Source organism: Mandrillus leucophaeus, unplaced genomic scaffold, assembly GCF_000951045.1.
Source record: "Mandrillus leucophaeus isolate KB7577 unplaced genomic scaffold, Mleu.le_1.0 Scaffold667, whole genome shotgun sequence".
NCBI classification, from domain to species: domain Eukaryota; kingdom Metazoa; phylum Chordata; class Mammalia; order Primates; family Cercopithecidae; genus Mandrillus; species Mandrillus leucophaeus.
In genome coordinates, this window is record NW_012107219.1 from 466,201 (window position 1) to 485,230 (window position 19,030).

Below are 19,030 nucleotides of genomic sequence, written 5' to 3' on the forward strand. Positions count from 1 at the left end.
AAAATATACCACATTGAAGCACTTTAGGACTTATCTCTATTTTGTTTATGTCTAAAATTAACCAAACCGCAAAATTTAGTGTTTGGGGCTTTCTGCCAGTATTTCGATATTTAACAAAATCTGTATTTTTTGAACAGAAATAATTAGTTGGTTTATCTGTGTTAAGTGCAATGAAAAGTGTTTTCTGTTCCTCGTCAGCAGAACTTCATTGCCACCCTTGCCCCATAAATGTAAGTTGGAAGGGTTTTTTAGTGTTGGTTTTCCAGGCATGTTGTTCATCCTCCTAGAGGCCTTGGAGAGATTTGCATGCCAACACTGGCTTGCCTCTTCACCAGGCATCTTGATCCCATTGGATAATTTTAATGAAAATAAATATTCCAATCTCACTGAAATAAATATTATCATAACAGTATGGTACCATGTATCAACTGCAAACTAGCCAAAACAAAAATCAATGTTTGTAATGAGCAAAGGTTGAAATGACTGCTTTCATGTACTGCTGGTAGATATATAAAATATCAAATTCTTTCTAGTCTGCAATTTCACAGGATTCATCAGCAGCCTCAAAATAAACTTAGTTTCATCTATATTAAGGAATATTTCTTTTAAAAAGTCAAGTATGATTTTGATGGTTTCCCAATGCTCTGACAACTGTCTCTCAATTATCCCTCTGTACTTATTAATGAAAATATTTATTTATGATGGTAGTACTAGTAATTTTGAAAATGTTGAAGGTATTTAAATTTCTCTACTTCAGAAATTAGTTCAGTAAATAATAGTATGGTCCAAGATTGCATGTTATGCATCTATTTTCAAGGTGTGTCAAAGAATGTTTAATGCTATGTTAAAGCACTCTTGAGAATGTTAAGTAAAAATGTAAGATGCGCAGCCTTATAGAAAATACAGTCCCAATTATATAAATATCCATTAATCCAATAAAGGTGTTTTTAAGAACCTGCTATATGTGCCAGGCATTATGTTAGGAATCAGAGACATAGAATTGGACAACAGAGTTGAGGACAAAAAACAAAAACAAACAAAAACTCCCACGCCCTTAAAGAGAATACACTAGAAAGAGTGACTTTCTCTGAATATGGGATCATCATTGATTTATAGTTTGCCTTCCTTATTTGTTTATTCGCCAGCTTTCTACCATAAACATATAGTACTTTTATCATCATTTATTAAAGGAAAAAAAACACAGTGCATCATTCTTTCTTTGTTTCTTTCCTTCCTTCCTTCCCTCCATTGCTCCTTTCATTACTTTCTTCTTCTTTTTTTTCTTTCTTCCTTCCTTTCCCTCACTGTGTGCTAGGCACTCTTTTCACTAGGCATATAACAAAGTTCTCAAGTATTCTGTGAGGCATTGTCCCCTACCTGTAGATTTCTAGAAGCAAATAAATCCCTTGGCAGAAGTGATGGAAAAAATAAGAAATAAAATGTGTAACTAAAGGAACAAGGAAAACCATACATTTCTCCAGCCTGGAAACACTGAAATGGGTTAGAATCAAGTTCATATTAGGAAGTAAAGGTAATATATGGATGAGTTTGGGGATACAGATGGAACAGAAGCCACTCAAATAAACATTTATGATTCTTCTGTTTGTATATGTTAAAATATAATGACCAAGTTGGACAAGCTATATAAACTCTCTCAGTTACCACGTTCTTACCTTTAAAATATCTACCCATAGGTTTGTGCAAAGATCAATGAAGGTTACTCACCTAAGGTACTCAGCATCATATCTAGCAAACTCAATAAGCGAAGTCCTCCCTATCCTCAGATATTACCTGCCAGCCAGTAAAATCTCTGAATTAAAGTGTTTATACTCTCGGGAGACAGATTACTATATAATCAAGTTATTACAAAGCAGCACCATTGACCTTTACTCATTCATTCAACAAATACGTAGAACGTGCCCTGAGCCATGCCTTATTTTAGCTGCTGGAAGTACAGTGTTGAGCAAAATAGCTAAAATAAGAAGCGCAGATGAGTGGTTAGGAAAACAGTGCAGAGGCAATGATTTGTTCTGCCTAAAGGTGGAATGTAAAGAAAGATACAGAGAAAGTGACATTTAAGGAAACTGAAGAACTGGGGAAGTTTGATGAGGCAATGCATTTGCTGCAGTCCTCCTTGCCTGAAGCTGTCTAAGTGCTTGCTTCCTCCTGTGCGGTTTAATATAGTATTCACAAGCAGAGGACCATTTGGAGACCTTCAAGTAGCCTCTCAGCATGATCCCATGTAGCTTAAGAGTTGACAATGTTATGGAAATCTGTTCTCACTATTGTATGTTTTTCCTATTTTCGGGTGTCATTGCTTGGCTTTTCCATTCAGGTTTTAGCTTGCCCTTCTTTGCTCCAAGGGCAGAAGATCCAACTAGTGGATGGAATTAGAAAGATACTTTTTTTTTCCTCACAAATTAAGAAACTATCAAGAACGCTCAAAAATAGAAAGGGTGACCCGGAAAGGCAGGGAGGTTTTCATCCCAAACATATTCCCCTGAGGAAGAGGAGATAGCTGTCCATGATATGCCACTGACACCTACGCCAAATAGAATGGGGCCTCCCTCTGTACTTCATTTTACTCATCAGTAACATGGAGACAAAAAGAACGCCTACATCACAGTGTTATTGTAAAGGTCGCGTTGTAAACAATGACTTGCACATAAAAAAAAAACCTCATTAACATTGAGCTCTTAATAGTAATACTAATAGATGGATTAGTGGTAGCAACGCTAGATCATGACAACTAGCACTAGTATTACTGATGTTATAGTTCTTCTCAAAACGCTGGATTAAGGTTGTAATTATTCCTTTGCAATTTGTCTTTCTGATTTTTCTTTTCCCCATCATTTTCCTTCTAATAAATATCAAATCAGTGTTTTCTATATAATGGCACTGTTTGGGGCACTTTCGATAATATATCCTTAGATCAGGGAATAATCACATGCTTAAGATATCGTAGGACTGTCCCCTTAGTTCAGCTAAAAGCCGAGTTCTTGTCACACGACCATGAGAGATTAGGTTTGCAGACATTTTGAAGGGTGAGAAAAATTGACTGTATTGAACAGAAAGGAAAAAAGGGAAACAGGGACTCTCAGCAAACCCAGAGTCCTGCTAGCCAGTTTCCCACCTCACAGATTGAACTCCAGGTTCCACCCTGGAACAGGAGAGGCCAGGCTCCTCCCCGCTACAAAGGGCTCAAACTTCTATTTCTCCACCCTGTTCACCCAGTGTGAAGGCTGGTAGGAGTTTCTCCGGAGACCCCTTTATACTGGGCTGTTTCAAAGAGATTTGATGCTGGATGTCTGTAGGACAAACTCTAGAACCGGGAGTTCATTAGGAAGCCATCATTCACATCAGTCTTTGTATATTCAAAATAATTAGAATTAAATGACATTAAAACTCAGTCTTTTGTTCATAGGAGCTACCTGTGGTCAGTGGCTAGTAAATTGAATAATGCAGACGTGGAACATTTACATAATGGCAGAAAATTCTATTGAACAGTGTTGTTCTAGAAGAGCTTGGATATGAACACACATCATAATGAAAAACTAACAATCAGGATTTGGCCACCTTCCCTCTGTGGCCACCCTGCCCCCTTACTTTACTACCTCAGACACTCCTTGTTCGTTTCACCACAGGGACTTTTCCCCTTTCTGAAAGCTCCTAAAATGCACCTGCAGCCCTCGGTACACACCTACACACCCGTAACATCTCTCTAAATACAAGCTTACATCCTTATCTGCCAGTCATTCTCTTGTTTCAGACTTTAGCTAAACAATGGCTTCCTCAATTAGCCTCTCCCACTCTGACTTACCTGCCACTTCTCCCTCTTACATACCTATAGTCCATAATCACCTCTTCTTTGCAACACATTACATGAGTGTGACTTTACATTTATTTATGAATTTACTTTATTAAAATTTGACCCTCCTAACATACTGAAATCTTCACGAAAGCAAATGTCATGCCTGGTTTTGCTCACCATTTCATTTCTGTACCTGACATAGTGCCTGGTCCGTAGCAGGGTCACGATAAATATTTAGTAAATGAATAAACAAACCAGAGTTGAAGAGATCACTTCTCCTAGTGGACCTCAGCAGGCCTCAGGGAGAAACGGTTGCTTTAGCTACACTGTGGTAAATCTAGGTTCTAATAGCTTATCAAGATAGCCATGACCCTTGTTAGGCAAAGAGATGAGATAATTTCTAGGTACTGTAATATGGCTGAATGGGATAACCATTGACCCACAGCAGGGAGAAAAGACCAGCAGATTTTTCTTTCCAAAGGCTATTTTATTTATGCAACGAGCATGCTGAATTACATCACTTCAACACAACTTAGAAATACAGGAGGAGCACTTTCATTATAGATGTACTAAAAGTAGAGTCAGCCTTCTGTTTAAAGCTTTCCGTTCCAGGCACATCGCTCTTCCCTTGTTCTCTGCTATACCCTTTCTGCTAATAGTTAATGAACATCCAGCGCTTTCTTACTCTGTTTCACTCTGTAAATGTTGAGATACTAAATGGCCAAGGTATGGTGAGCAGTTTACCTAGTATCAGACACTAAATGCTTTACTTGTGTCATCCCGTCTAATTGTAAAAGCAACCCTATGGGAGAGCTACTATTATTATTTTAAGTGAGATTTTAACATAAGAACTTGATAAAAAAGTAAGTTTAATAGTTTACCCAATGTGATACAGCTCTTCTTCCCTAACAGGATGCCCCAGCCAAAGGTAAATGGGATTACTAGCTGACTTAGACGACTGCAACTCTTATGTTGATTATTATAATTCTATATGATAACAATGGCAAGGTATTCTAGCTGCTGGGAGGAAACATAGCGAAGGCAGCCTGCCGAAAAGACCTTGGAAGAAGGAGGGTAAGTGTTATGCTCTGCTGATAGAGCTCGGTTTTTATTTTACTGCTGTTAGTGCCCCCACCTAAAAACACACACCTGACATGATGTGTGTTTTTTACCCCTTCTTCTTTCCCACACATTCGGATTAAATTTTATAGAAAAGTAGTGGCTGGGTGCGGTGGCTCACACCTGTAATCTCATCATGCGGGGAGGCCAAGGTGGGTGGATCACATGAGGTCAGGGGTTCGAGATCAGCCTGGCCAACATGGCAAAACCACATCTCTACCAAAAATTAGCCAGGTGTTGTGGCACCTGCCTGTAATCCCAGCTAATCAGGAGGCTGAGGCAGGAGAATCACTCGAACCCAGGAGGCGGAGGTTGCAGTGAGCCAAGATCATGCCATTGTACTCCAGCCTGGGAGACAAGAGCAAAACTCTGATAAAAAAAGAAAGAAACAAAGAAAGAGGGTGGTAATGAAGTAGATAGTGTTAAAAATGTGCCTTAGAGAGAGACTTCCATCTTTTCAACTACTTACCCTTTCTGTGCCCATTTTCCCATTGACAAAATATGAATATCCACCAGCATCACTACATTGATATAAGGATTAGTTAAGAATGTATCCGTAAAACCCTTAGAAGCCACTCAAGGTGCACTATTATTTCAATTACAGTTAAGTCATTGGCTGTACCATGAGTCACATATGACCTCTGATGGTCCATGGGCTTGCTATAAAATCACTGACTTTCACAGCTGAAGGAGGTTTCAGAATCCAGAAGAGGTCATTTCACTACATCTCAAAATGCACATCAAGCAGGTGCGACATGTGTAAGGGGGTATCACACTGTGGCATCTGCCCCCAAGGGATGGCACTGAGCATGTCACATGTGAAATCTGATTTCCTTTTCACACAGTCCCCTAGGAGGTGTGAAAAACCTGACAGTCAAAGAAACAGGCTCAGGGAGATTATGCAAATTTCTCAATGTCATGCAGTTAATGAAGGAAAGGAAATTCCAGCACTTTATTAGGCAGCATCACATATTTTTATCTGGGTTCTAATTAATGAGACATGTCTAAGGAATTTAATAATTGTACTTAGTAAATTGGTTTCAATTATTTATATTATTAAAAATTCATTTTATTTCCATATTGATGAAATACTTTCACTATTTTATCCTAGCCTACTTTTGGAGGTGTGATAGCAATAATCCCAAATCAGATAATACTTTTCTGGAAAAAAAAAAACAAAACACACATGTAAAAACATGTTTCCTTTAAAACATAAAAAAAAAATAGAAATCAGACTTTCTATTTTATCTTACAAAAACTGTTTTATCTGTAAAATTTCTTTTTGTTTTACTTTCATGAATTTAATTTTTTTTTTTTTTTACAGAGATGGAGTCTCTCTGTGTCACCCAGGCTCGAGTGCAGTGGTACAATCATAGCTCACGTAAACTCAAACTCTTGAGCTCAATTGATTCTTCTACCTCAGCCTCCTGAGTAACTGGAACTACATGCCTGGCTCATAAAGATCTATTAAGCTGTGTTAAGCAGCTATTTTTTTGTTTCATTGTAAGGTCCTCTGACAGGTAACACGTTCACATCAGCCAGAGCAGTGGGGTGGCAGCAGAAGTCTCATAGGCCATGTTACACACAGAAAACTCCAATCGCAACACAAAAAGTGAAAATAAAACCATAGCAGATGGTCACTACATATATGTTTAATATTAAACTAATACTTAGTCATCAGTTAGTTTAACAGATGACTAAATTCACACTACCTAAGTCTGTACATGCATGATACATGTTTGTGATCCAAAATAACATGAAATATAGTGTCAGCTGAGGCCGGGCGTGGTGGCTCATGCCTGTAATCCTAGCACTTGGGGAGGCAGGAGATTGAGACCATCCTGACTAACATGGTGAAACCCCGTTTCCACTAAAAATACAAAAAATTAGCCAGGTGTGGTGGCAGGAGCCTGCAGTTTCAACTACTGGGGAGGCTGAGGCAGGAGAATGGCGTGAACCCGGGAGGCGGAGCTTGTAGTAAGCCGAGATTGCACCACTGCACTCCAGCCTGGGTTACACAGTGAGACTCCATCTCAAATATATATATATATATATATAGTGTAAGCTGAGCTTTACTCATTTTAGTACTTCCACTTTACATTTATATCTACCATGCCAAATGCTCATTGGTTTTAGTGAAACTGATCTTTTATTCAATCCTCAAATTAATCCTTATTTGGACAGCATTTAATTGCATCTCTATTATATAAATAAAACAAAAGCAATATACAAAATTAAATACTCTCTTACTGTCCCCCAGAAGATTAGAAAATTTGGATATGCTTAAAATCTCATAGAACCTAAATCCTATTCTGTGTTTTAGACTTCATAGCCCACAAACTCAAGCTACAAAACTCTCCCTTGATTTAAGAGGTCACTGAAGGGGGTTGAATAGTATCCTCTAAAATTCATGTCTATCTGGTTGGGAATAGGGTCTTTGCAGATGTAAATAAGGTACGAATCTGAAGAATAAATCATCCTGGATTATGGTAGGATTATCTAATGATTTGTGTCCCTGTAATACACAGAGGACACACAAATATACTCCAGAGAAGGTCTGGTGAAGACAGAAGCAAAGATTGGAGGGTTTGTTGTCATAAACCAGGGAAGCCTGGAGTTGTCAGAAGCTGGGAAAAGTAGAGAAGAATGCATCTCTAGATTGTTCACAGGGAGAGTAGCCAGGTCAACACTTTAATTTCCGACTTTGGGTCTCCAGGACTATGAAAGAACAGTTTTTTATGTGATTTGAAGCCACCTAGTTTGTGTTAATTTGTTACAACAACCCTAGGAGATTCATAGAGTCACTGTCCTTAGATCTCCCTGGAAACATGGACCTACTGGCATGCGCTCTTCCCTCTGAAACCACCCAAGCTCATGCAGATGCTCTCTCTTGAGGAGCAAACTTGGCCATATTCCTCAGGGCAGTTCTCTCTCCTCCAGGTCCACATCCAGATGCTAGCCCAGAAAAAGAGGCTGTGCTTTATGTTTCAAAGATGAGACGTTCCAAACTTCCATTTTACTACAAGGAGCTTTGTTTTCTCCAGGTGCTCATTCCCAAGCAGGTGGGCGGAAGCCACATGGAGTGCTTAAACTCTTTATTGTTATTAAAAGGCAGTAGAGACAGAGAGTCAATTAGACAGAGAGGATGTGTGTGACTACTTTGCATGCCTCTACTAAACAACTCTGGGGGAGATTCCGCTGAGTTGCATTTTCTATTTCTAGACATCATTCTTAAGGTTTTGTGCTGTACAAGGAAGGCAATGTTAGTGCTTTCACTCATCAGGCTTAAAAAATATCTTCACATTTTTATGTAGAACCACCTAAGAAGGGGAGGGTTCTAGGGGATGGGGAAGATGGATTTGGCTTTTCATCCGAAGGAGCTCACTTTCTCCCTAGGGAGAGGCACAAAGGCTGTAAGAGTTTCTAGTCCCACACACAGAGCTTGGTATGTACATCTGCTCTTCCTTCTACCCTCTCCCCATCCTCATCACCTCGGTTGGCATAGGTCATCCAGTGCCTTTTCTTTGGGATACTGTACAGACTTTTGTACCCTTAGCTTGTGGCTCAACCCAGTTGTCACATTTCTGAAGAGGGCCTCTGATGGCCTAATCCAATGCCACCCCCCCACTCCATCGTTCTCTGTCACATCATCTTTTATTTGTTCTCAGCACTTTTTTATTACTATCATGTAATATATATATTTTTTCCTTTGTTTGTACTGTATTTTCATTTTGTATCCCTACCCCATTACCACACAACTCAATAAGGGTAGATGAGTCATTTTTTTCTCTGCTGTGTCCCTAACCCCTTGAAAAGTGACTTGCTCAGTGAATGTGTCCAATAAATGAATAAAAGAAGGGAAGAGTGTATGTTTCACAATGCAACCTTACAGAATTCTGTAACTACCCAACAAGTTCTTCCTGCCTGCTGCACAAACAAAGATCATGACACTGCAATAAAGAAAGATGAATTGATGTGAGGCTTGCTATACTATATGGAAGACAGAATTATTACTCAAGTCAATCTCATAGAAGGTTTGGAGGCTAGAGGTTTTTCAAAGGTAGTTTGGGAAAAGGGGTAGGGGCAGTTTGGCAATGGGTGCTTGCCATGGGTTGATTAGGTCAGATATGAAATCATAGAGACTTGCAGCTGTCCTCTTGTGCTGAGTCTCTTCTGGGTGGGGCCGTAGGAGCTGTGTCAGGTCCAGTTGGAGCCATGCGTGTCAGACATGCAAAAAACCTAAAAAGATATCACAAAAGGTCAATCTTAAGTTCCAAAATAATGGTGTTATCTGCAGGAGTAATTGGGGAAGTTGCATATCTTGTGGCCTCTGCAATAATGGATGTCAATTCTTTATGTGTATACCTTAGCAGCATTCAAATTCCTCTATCCTCATATCCCAGTGGTCTCTCATTAACTTGACAAAGGCATTTGAGTTTTGCAGAAAAGCTATGATCATTTAACCTAGAAACTCAACATCTGGCAGCTTGAAGGTTAAAGGCAGGATGGAGGTTGTCTAGATCAGATCTCCCCCACTGCCATAATTTTCTTACTGATATGATTTTTGCAAACATGGCTTCAATTCCAGGACCATCTACTGCAGGGTGGCAGTACCCTTCATGTACTCCCAGGTCTCAGCTGGTAGTTTTCCTACAACCTGAGACCAACATTTCCAGGAAGAATCTTGACGTACCGTTTGTTAGTGGGGCCTTAGAGTCTTAGTGAGTGAGTCTTACTAGTCAAAATGAATCCACCAAGAGCCAAGGCAAGGAAGTTTAGACAACGGAATCTGATTAGCTAAAACTTGCCTTGGGGCTTTGTTCTACCCCTAACAAAGACTTCAAAATCTAATACAGAGAAGTGTTAGTTTTATAGCTAGGAAGCACTTCGTGGGTGCTGAACATGGCCTAGGTATTTTATATCTATGCATGAACTCGGGGATAAGTGTAACCCTCTTTGTATGGCTGGCTCAGAGAAAGAAAAAAATGTTCAAGACTACATAGTTTGCAAATGAAGCGGAGAGCTGAGACCAATCTCTAATGCCTTATCTCTCACTTTCTCCACTTCTTAAAGTGATGTAACCCTATCTTCAGAAAATTGCATCTTATTATCAAGTCCAAAAGTTAGGGGTTTCTTGGGGCAGTTTTTAAGACAATGACTCCCTGCCAGCTCTGGTCGATTCCTGGGATGACAAATAGTGGCGAACTCTCTGGAATACAGTAGACTAACAGCGCCATCTGATGGTGAGGACCTAACCCTGGGGAGCACAGCAGAATCAACCTTTAGCTGACCCAGGCCTGGATAAACATGACAAGCACCTCTGGAAACAAAAAATCACAAAATAAGAAAATGCATTTTACCTCTCATTTTTATTAAGAGACACTTTTGAATAATTACTATTCATGGAAGTGGGCCTTGAATTCGTGCAGCTGGATATTGTCTTTCCCTAAGCTACTGACATTTGAAGACACTGCTTAAGGTTCTTGGTGGAGGCAAATCCGCACTTGGCATTTTCTGTGAATGTCCTACTCCTGTGAAAAGGGCCTCCTGATCATCCTGTCTGGAAAACTTCCAGTCTCCAGAATGAGAGCAACGCTGACATAAAATGTTTCTCCTCTTGGCAGGTGGAAGAAGTGACATCGTTTTTCACAAGCGGAACTCCTACAGAGCACGTACTGGAAGTGCTCAGAGTGGGATCTGCTCTGCTCTCCACCAACTCCTAGCTGATGATCCTGGTCTGGTCACTTGCTCTCTAGGTCACCACTTCTATGTAGAACAAAGAGGATGGTGACAATGACAATCACTAACGTTCTCTTAACAATAAAATTCAGCTTCTAAACAAGTCCATGCCCCTTTGTGTTCTAAAGCATTTGGGACTTGTAAAGGTTTAATCAAGGGTAACCACACGCTAAACAGTATCCTAGATTTGTGTGTGATTTCCTGCCAGAGTAAACATTGTGTCTCTCAAGAGTCAGGTTCATTGTTTTCTAACACTAGTGAGAGTACCTGGATGACATGGGACCTGGCGCCTCTGAGGCTAGAGGACTTGCCCAAGGGCATGGGGAGTTTTGCCCACAGGCACGGGGAGTTAACTGCGAGGCAGGGTTAGCATGCAGTGTCCTGACTGAGAAGGTCAAATTCACTTTTCACCAAACTGTACTAATCCCTTGGTGTTACATTTAGATTGTTAAAGCTGATCTAAATTAAACAAATCTGCATTGCTGTGTTTGAACAAAGAATAGAATGACTGCACTACTCAGGGTTCTCCAGAGAAACAGAACAGAGAAAAAAAGGGAGATTTTAAAGAAGTAGCTCATATAATAGTGAAACCATCTTTGCAAAAATTATAACAGTAAGAAAATTATCACAGTAAAAGAGATCTGCTTCATCTTGCCTTTAACCTTCAAACTTCCCTGTCATTTCTGGATTTGGGCCAAGTTAACTTTAGGATAAACTTAGTTTCTAGTTTAAATAATCATAGTCCTCCCCACAAACTATTCCACCTTTGTAAAGCTAATGAGAGACCACCAATTTAGGAGGATGAGAGGAGCCTGGATTCTGCTAAGGTATACATGCAAAGAGGTCACATGATTTGTGCCTTCCCCAATTACTCCTACAGATAATATGACTATCGTGGAACCTAGGATTGACCTTTTGAAATGTCTTTTTTCTGTTTTTTGCACTTCCGATGACTAACTCACCAACCTGTCCTGTGGCCCCAACCAGAAGTGAACTCAGCATGTGGGAGGACCATTTTCCACACCCCTAAGATTGCATCCACAACTAATCGGCAGCACCCATTCCTTATCCACCCTACTGCCCCCAGCCCCAGAATATCTTTGTAAAATGCTAACCTCCAAATTTTCAAGAAGGCTGATTTGAGTAATAATAAAACTCCAGTCTCCTATCTAGCCAGTTCAAGGTGTGTAAACATCTTTCTCTATTGCAATTCCCCTGTTTTGATAAATCAGCTCTATCTGGGCAGTGGGCAAGAAGAACCTATTGGGTGGTTACAATAGTAGGGCCTGGCATGTCTGAAACCTGCAAGGTAGGCTGGCAGGCTGGAAATTCAGGTAAGAGCTGAGGTTGCAGTTTTGAGTTTGAGTTCCACAGGGCAGCAGGCTGGAAACTCAGGCAAGCGTTCCATGTTGTGGTCTTGAGGAGAATTCCAGAACCCATTCTTCTTCAGGAAACCTCAATCTTTTCTTATAGTTGTAAATTAATTGGATGAGGCCCACACATATTATTAACAACTTTTCTCAAAATTCCTAAACTTAATCACATCTAAAACATACCTTTGCAGCAATATGAGGACTTGTGTTTGGCCAGACAACTGAGCAACTTAGCCTAGCCAAGTTCTATGTGACACATAGAACACCACAGTGACCATATTTAACCTCTCAATGGGGAGGAATAATCAGGTGGCATGAACTTCAGATTCTGACAAACTGGATTACAAGATTGAATTTGCTATTGACAAGCTGTGTGACTTCAGACAAGCTTCTTAACTTTTCTGAACTTCAGGTTTCTTGATCAAATGGGGTATTAACAGGATTCCTTGAGATAATTTGTATAATTCCTTAGCAGAAGGGCACCTGGTTTGTACACATAATCTGTTGCCTTTTCTCTAAGACATCTTTTCTAATCGTGTCTAAAGTGGCTCTTTTTCCCCTGTAGAATTTGGTTTCAATTCTGATTACATGACATCCAGAGTCTGTATTAGGCAACACTTCTATGACTTTTTCTCTATATTTACTTATTAATTCACTCATTCATTCCTTCATTCATTAAACAAATGTGGTATATAACCATAAAGATGGCCACTAGTTACTGACCAATTTATCACAGGCCAAGAAGAGTACTCAACACTGACCATGTATTAACTTATTTAAACCCAGTAATAACCTTAGAAAAAAGGCATTATTGTTATTACTCTCATTTAACACATAAGGAAACTGAGGCCCAGAGAGACTCAGTTAACTGCCCAAGGCCACACAGCTTAGAAAATGATGAAAATGGTGAACTAGAATTCAAACCTGGTACTTAAATTACAAATAAATATGAACCTAATAAAAGGAGCTGGTGTTCGTCTTGTTTACAACTTCTATCCACCCTAACTCAGTAACTGCTTATGACTAGCAGAATAATTGCCCCTCCAAATATATCTATGTCCTCACTCACAGAATCTCTGAATATGTTACATGGCAAAAGGAAATCAAAATTGCAAATGAATTAAAGTACCAACAAGCTGACTTTGGATTGTCTGGATTCCAAATGTAATCACATGGGTTCTGATAAGTGGAAGAGAGAAGCAGAAGAGAGAGAGTCAAAGAGATGGCCAAGTGAGAAAGACTTGGCCTGATGTTGCTGGTTTTGAGGATGGAAGAATGTGACCAAAAGCCAAGCAATGCAGGTGGCTTCTAGAAGCTGGGGAAGGCAAGGAAACAGATTCTCCCTTAGTGCCTCCAGAAGAAGTACAGTCCTGCAGATGCTTTGATTTTAGCCTAAGGAAATCTATTTCAGACTTCTGGCTCCCAGAATTGAAAGATAATAAGTATGTGTTGTTTTAACCCACTAAGTGTGTGACAATTTGTTACAGCAGCAATAACAAACCAATATGCCCTTTATTCCTTCACTGATGCAAGTTCCATTATTAAAAAAATAAAAATAAGAGCAGATATGTTCACAGTGCTTCCCAGTTTCCAAAGTGCGTGATAGGATTTGACCTTCACCCTAACCCAGGGTCCTGCCCTCTTGTCATCCCCCTTTTATGAGAGAATGTTGATTCAGAGAAGTGTGGCATTTTCTTAAGGTTGTGCACTGAGCGAGTGATGGAGCGGCCCTGGAGTTCAGCTTATGCCTGCAGAGGTTATCTCTGCTCCCTGCACCAAGAAAATACTTAATCTATGTTTGCTGTGAATAAAAGAGTAGGACAAGATATGCTAGTTAGACTGTGCCAGATGCCAGAAGAGGTTTTCAAAGGAATACCTGTCTGTGTAAGAGAGAACTCATCACCTAACTCACCCCTCAGACCTCTGTGGCCCCATCGGTGTCGTGTGTGGCTGACTGCTTTCATTACTCTGATCTTCCAGATCTTCTAACTAGGGCTGATACCTCGAGGGGGCTTAGACAGAACCCTCAGAACTGGGAGGGAGCTGCAAATGCTGCCTCTCTAAAATAGCGTTCTGTTTATGTCTTCATGTCACAACACCAGCTGACCGGAATGCCAGAGTGCACATTGTACCCCACCCCTTGCTTTTATTTGTTTATTTTTTTTCTAAATCAGGCAAATGACAGAGCCATGTGACTCTACTTCAGAGTCCACTTAACTTAAACAAACAGAATGTGATTTCTGTGAAGCACAGGTGGCTGGCAATGGAGGCAGCACCCCGGCAGCTTATCTGATTGAGGTGGTGGCCTCCAAATGAATTGCTTGAGGAGTGTATTTTAATGGGCAGAGCCTGGGGGAAGCACTGGGCTGGGATGCAAGGGGTGGAGGACTATTTGTTGATAAGGACGGCAGTGAGCTGGTGATTTAGAAGGAACCACCCCACTTAGTGATCCCAATAATCCCCAAGTGGAAGGAGTATTATCCCGAATAAGAGATGAAGAACTGAAATTCAGAGAGCTTGTCTGCATTCCTCAAGGTCACACAGCAAAAAAAGAATGTGTCTTTGTCTAAATTCCCAGTCCAGCTGTCTCCCCTAGAATCCCTAGAACATGCCACCTTTTTGAAGTACCATAATCCTTCAAGGGCTAGGTGATACGGGGGATTGTGAGGAGTAAGAGGCCAAGTCCTGTTTCTGATGGGCAGGTCATTGAAAGAAGGAAGCTGGCCATCTCCGTGACCCCAGCGCCTCACATTGTGCATACCGTCACAGGCTCTACTCTCAGCAGGCCTGGGTTAATCCCAGCTCTGCCCTTTCAAGCTGTAGAAACTCCAGCAAGTTATTTATCCTTGCTGAGCCTGTGTTCTCGTCTCTATGTTAGAAATATTAACAAAGTATTTCTCTTTTATATTTTATCGATACATAATATTTGTACATATTTATGAGGTTCATGCTATATTTCGTTACATGCATAGAATATATAATCATCATAGCAGGGTATCCGGGTTGTTCATCAGCTAGAGTATTCATCATTTCCTTGGGTTGGGAGAATTTCAAGTTCTCTCTTCTAGCTATTTTGAAATATGCAATACATTGCTGTTAAGTATAGTCACCCAACTCTGCTATCAAACAAATTATTTCTCATAAGGCTGTTGTAAAGATGAAATGAAATAACACATGCAAAGGTCTAGTCTAAGACATAGAGCACGTACTCAGATGCTGTTAGCAATAGTGTTGTTCTTCTCTGTCCCTGTTGGAAAGGCAATCACTCAGCTGGGAGTATTTAGGGGCAGTGGGATAGGCCCATCGTCTTCTTTTCAACAAACTTTACTCTCTTGTTAATAAAACTGACTGTAAAGTAAAAGTGTGTTCTCCAGAGCTGTAGGATCCTGTGGCGGTTCTGCAATGATCCCTGTGGCAGGACTAAATAGTTAAGGAGTAAGTTGAGATGCGCAGTTTGCAAACGCCACTGCTACTTTAAGTAGAGGAGCTCCACTTTTATTTTCACAAAAACTGGCATTTCCCATAAGACTGCATCTGAATACAAACAGAGGTGAGCTTACAGGTCCCTTTCCAAGAAGGCCTCCTTGGCCATCTCGGACACATTGATTCTTCCTCTGACCTCCCTATTCGTCACCACTTAATATGGTTCGGATGTTTGTTCCCTCTAGATCTCATGTTGAAGTGTGAATCTCAGTGTTGGAGGTGGGACCTGGTGGGAGGTGATCAGATCGTGAGCACGGATTCCTCGTGAATGGTTTAGTGCCATCCCCGTGGTGATAACTGAGTTGTGTTAAGCTGTTAAGTTGTTAAGGTATAGTGATAAGTTAGTTCATGTGAGATGTGTTTGTTTAAAAGAGTGTGGCACCTCAGTCCCCTCTCTCTTGCTCCCACCCTGTGATACACTGTCTCCCACTTCACCTTCCATCATGATTCTAAGCTTTCTGTGGCTTCACCAAAGCAGGTGCAGGTGCCATGCTTGTACAGTCTGCATAACTATGAGCACATTAAACCTCTTTTCTTTATCAATTACCCAGCCTCAGATATTTCTTTATTGCAACACAAAAAAGGGCTAATTCACCACTGAATTATGGTGAATTAGCCATAATTCAGTATGAACCACTTTCATATCTCCCCATTAGGAAATAGGCTATTCTCCCAGAAATGCCGTCTCATTGTGCCTCTGGGAGTCTCCTACCACTCTTTCCAGCTCAGCCCTTATCTTCTCAGTATTTTCTGACTTCTACTTCTTTGAAAAAGCAAAATTACCCTCCACATTTGTAATCCTACAGATCCTCAGATTCTCTCTTATCACTTCATTTTATAGCTAAAATACAGCTTGTAGAATGACTGCAAATACTGACTTCTCTGCGAGAATCTGGGACATATTCTACAAATCACCTTTGCTGTAAACATCTTAGTGAAGAGTTATTACAAAGGGGTTTCCTGAACAAACATACACTATAACCCTACTTGAGCATTAAGTGTTATATAAGTTAGGATTTACTCTAGCTCTTTGTAACAGAAACTGAAATATAATAGCATGAACAAGAGAAGTGTTTATGTTTTCTCATGTAGAAGTTCAGAGTTACATGGTCTAGGGCTGATGTAGTGATTCTATTGTCTGGGACCTAGCCTGCCTTGATATTTACAATTTTTCATCCTTGGAAAATGACTACCCAATACAATATGGCTGCTGGAGTCCCAGCCCTCATGTCCACATTCCATATAATAAGAAACAAAAAGGAGGAGTAGTGCAGAATGACTTCTGTCTTAAAGCTGAATCACTCATCTCCCTGTAATTGTTTAGTAGAAAATCCCTCTTGTTGGATTATTTTTATACACAATTGGCCACCCTTATATGTAGGAGAATTTGGGAAATGTGACATTGTATGTTAACCCAAAGTTTCCCTCTTAATGTAGGAATCTGTTACAAAGAACAAAAGGGATCTATTTTATACTGGGCAGATAAACAACAGCATATAAACTGAGAAAATTCCAGCTTCCCTGGTAAACAATCACTGACATGTTTCTCTGGTCTGCCTAATAACACTTGGGGTGCGTGTTTCTCTCTAATGGATGCTGGAGATATACAGTGACTTCCAGGAAGTTCACAGTCTACTGGGGCAGAATAGACTAGCATACTTCTTACTACAGCAGAATATAAAAACTTATATATTAAAGGCAAACACATGGAATTTGGGCATTTAACTCAGGCACTGTGGATCAAGGAAGCTTCCTGGAAGACGTATGCTTGAGCTGTGTTTTGCAAGATGTGTAGGCAGTAGCCAGATAAAGAGGTACTGAGAAGTGGATTCCAGGCAGATAGAATCATCTCGGGAAGGTAAGGAAAGGCATAACACCATGATACTGTATTCCCACATGTGGGTGCACATTAAAGTCATTTCTCATCTTTTGCATGCTCTGACTCCAATGCAGTCATGCACTCAGTATTTTTTCAACTGAAAAATATTTATGTCATTTGTATATTTGTGCCAGGTGATATTTAAAAGATTGGGTTGCAGAGGAGCACAGGGGTGCTTACACTGTTGTTGTGTAGAAAGGTAGAAAACAGGCAAGTAAATAAATAGTTATAGAGTCTAATTAGAGCAATGAAGAAAATAGAGAATGGTGACAGGAAAGCATAAGGACTATACATATATGTCTATATAGATATATAGGTGTGTGTATATACGTATATACACACACCTATATAACATATAGACACATATGTATATGATTTATATGCACATACATATATAACATATAGACACATATGTATAGACACACATATATACCCTTTGCATGTGTGTATATATACACACATATGCATATAAGTATATACATACATACACACATATACATATATACATGTATACACATATATACATATACTTATAAACATGTGTATATATACGAAGGGTATATATACACACATACAAAATATAAATATACACACAGATATATATGTACACACACACACACATATATATGCACTCACTACAGTCAACTGGAATTGAGGCTGCACACTGTGATTTTTACACTGAAAGGCCAAAAGTTGCCAGCCACCCAGGGCCTAGGGAGGCCAGACTTCCTCAGACATCCTTGCAGAAACCAGTACGATGCTTTAAAGAGCCCTGCTCCATCCCTCGTTGCATGGATCCTTTTCCTGGTGTGGATGCTGAAGGGTCAGTCTTTGGGGAAGAGAGGTAGGTGGGGCTATCAGCATCCCAAATTAGAAAAAAAAGGAGTTTGTAGCCGGCAGCCTGTAAACTGGAAACACTGGTCTCAGCCAACCTCCTCGGGGTGCCCTGGCTTCTGCCCAACAATGGATGCTGGCGTCATCTGTCCATACTGGATGACGCCAGCATTGGGATGTGCAGAGCCCTGGAAGGGCTGGTGCAGATCGGCTCCACTTGCAAAAGAGAAGTCAGGGCTTTCAGGGAACTGCAATGTTGTGACGTCTGACTCATATGTCACCTTTATGTAAAATGGTCTATTCTTTAAAATAGTGTTGATAACTGGAATAGTGTATGTTTGCTTGGAGGTGTTTGTGTGAACCTACAACTATTACTAAACAGATGTTGGATTGGGAAAAATCTAAAACACAACTTCAAAATAAAATACATTTTTAGGTTTCAAATATACATACATTTGAAACATTCATATACAATAAATAAATTGTACCAACTTAATAAATCCAAATGTGTATATATATACACACACACATATACATTCATTCATATACATATGATCTGGAGTATGGTCTGGAGGTCATCTATTTATAAGAAACACAGGAAAAAGATTGCTCATCTTCATCTATGTTTCTTATCAAATTAAAATTCTTCAAACCTTTGTTTCTGTTTTGCTAATAATACCTTCTCCACGAAACAGAACTCAGGCAATGAGTCATTGTCGGGCTTTCAGATTACATCGATAGAACGGTCTCAGGCAATGAGTCATTGTCGGGCTTTCAGATTACATCGATAGA